The sequence below is a fragment of the Coenobita brevimanus genome, chromosome 14, assembly GCF_032717465.1.
Source record: "Coenobita brevimanus isolate Jiangsu-jjx chromosome 14, ASM3271746v2, whole genome shotgun sequence".
Lineage (NCBI taxonomy): Eukaryota > Metazoa > Arthropoda > Malacostraca > Decapoda > Coenobitidae > Coenobita > Coenobita brevimanus.
This window is the reverse complement of record NC_136967.1, coordinates 1,802,501-1,805,000: the sequence shown is the minus strand read 5'-3', so window position 1 is coordinate 1,805,000 and position 2,500 is coordinate 1,802,501. Positions and strand designations below refer to the sequence as shown.

The window sequence follows — 2,500 nt, the reverse complement described above, 5'->3', positions numbered from 1 at the left end:
AGAGAACATGCGAACAGGGAGAGAAGGAAGGAAGGTAGGAAGGAAAAGGAAGGAGGGAGAGAAGAAAGAAAGGTAGGAAGGAAAAGGAAGGAGGAAAAGAAGGAAGGTAGGAAGGAAAAGGAAGGGAGGAAGGAAGGAAAAGGAAGGGACGAAGGATGGAAGGTAGGAAGGAAAAGGAAGGAGGGAGGGAGGGAAGGAAGAAAGGTAGGAAGGAAAAGGAAGAAGGAAGGAAGGAAGGATGGGAAGAAGAAGACGGAAAGAAGGAAGGAAGGAAGTAAGGAAGGAAGGAAGGAGGGAGGGCTGGAAGGAAGGTAGGAATGAAAAGAAGGAAGGAAGAATGAATGAAAGCATGAATGAATGAATAACTGAATGAATGAATGAAGGAAGGAAGGAAGGATGGTAAGAAGAAGAACGGAAAGAAGGAAGGAAGGAAAGAAGGAAGGAAGAAAGAAAACGAAAGGAAGGAAGAAAGGAGATACGAAGAACAATATACAAAAGATAATACCAAAATGAACACGACAAAAACAATGATAGAAAAGATATAGAAGATAATTGCCAAAAAAAAAAAGAATAATAAAGATAATTGGACAGGGAAGGATAAATAAAATAAAAAATAATAAAGAGGAATAAAGAGAGAGAGAATAACTGAGAAGAGGGAAAGACAGGTGAGAGAGAGAGAGAAAGGAGTGAGAAAATGTCTGGAGAGAAAAGAGAAAGGAGTGGCAGCATTTGAAAGTAGAGAGAGAGAGAGAGAGAGAGAGAGAGAGAGAGAGAGAGAGAGAGAAATACTTGAAAATCGAACCGACAGAGGTAAACCCGCTCCGGCTTCCCAAAATCTGTGCACGAGAGAGAGAGAGAGAGAGAGAGAGAGAGAGAGAGTAAGAGAGAGAGCATAAGTACGTCACAGATTCCAACTACCTCTCTTAATTTCTTTCTTTTTTTCTTCCTGCTCTCTTCCTTTCGTTGTCTTCATGTAAAGAAAATCGTTTAGTAGTGAAGGGGTTAACGAAGAGAGGAAAGCAGTCTGTTTCCGGCTGATCCGTGGCAGTGACTCGAGGAGGGGAAAAAAAAAAACAGAGTACATGGAGGCGATTTGTTTGTGGCCACCCCTTAGGGATGAAAGCGTCTGGCAATAGAGAGACAGACGAGCAATAAAAACAACAGCTCTGAAATGACAGCTGTAAAATCATCCCTATATAAACAACAGCTCTGAACCCCTCTCTCTCTCTCTCTCTCTCGAACTGAAAAGATTTATTTATGAATTCTTTATAGCCTTCTCGAGTTCGAAAAATCCTCTCTTACCAAAATGAAAGAGAGAGAGAGAGAGAGAGAGAGAGAGAAAGAGAGAGAGAGAGAGAGAGAGAGAGAGAGAGAGAGAGAGAGAGAGAGAGAGAGAGAGTGAGAGAGAGAGAGAGAGCAATACCTATAACTTGAAGAGCGAAAGGATGAGGATGAGAAACAGGAGGAGGAGGAGGAGGAGGAGAGTAATTACGGAAATTGAGGTCATGAAAAGAGGGAGGGAGATAAAGAGGGAGGGAAAAAGCGCTCATCCCTCTGTGGTGATGCTGAGCAGAGAAAGAACAGAAGATTATTTTGTGTTGCTCTGAATAATAATAATAATAATAATAATAATAATAATAATAATAAAGATGATGATGAATATAATGGTGATACTACAACTACTACTACTACTACTACTACTACCAATAAAAATAATAACAACAATAATAATAATAATAATAGTAATAATAATAATAATAATAATAATAATAATAATAATAGTAATAATAATAATAATAATAATAATAATAATAGTAATAATAATAATAATAATAATAATAATAATAATAATAATAATACTATGAACAACACCCACTCCCAGCAATGATTATGATGCAAAATATAAAGGCATAGAGAGAGAGAGAGAGAGAGAGGGAGAGGGAGAGGGAGAGAGAGAGAGGGAGAGGGAGAGAGAGAGAGGGAGGGGGATGAACAAAATGGTGGTCGAGGTAATTCTTGATTAAAAATATTAAAATTCCAGTCTGGCTTACTCTCTCTCTCTCTCTCTCTCTCTCTCTCTCTCTCTCTCTCTCTCTCTCTCTCTCTCTCAAGCCTTTGTTCACTTCCTCCTACCTCCCCTCCCTTACTTCCTCTCTTTCTTCTCCGCTTCCTCCTCTTGCTCATTTTTTTTCTATTTAATATTGTAATATATTTTCTTTTCTCTCTCTCTCTCTCTCTCTCTCTCTCTCTCTCTCTCCCTTGTCTCCCCTCCCTTTATCTCTTATCATTTAACCCTTTCCAACATCACGGTCCTGTGTGTCTGTCAGTTTATCTATCTATCTATCTATCTATCTCTCCTCTTCAACATTATCTATCTTTCTTGTCATTCAGTGTCTCTAACATTCTATCTATCTAGCTTTTTATCTATTTATCTATCACTCTCTATGAGGCATCTCGTCATATCTTCCTGTACAAAATTCTATCTATCTGGAGAGAGAGA

At 38.7% G+C, this 2,500-nt stretch overlaps 1 protein-coding gene across 1 annotated transcript in view; it reads right to left on the bottom strand.

Annotated features, from left to right (window-relative positions):
• The window catches only part of LOC145417807 (cell adhesion molecule Dscam2-like), a 252,292-nt gene that overhangs the window by 143,118 nt on the left and 106,674 nt on the right, over positions 1-2,500 (bottom strand). The window lies entirely within an intron of this gene.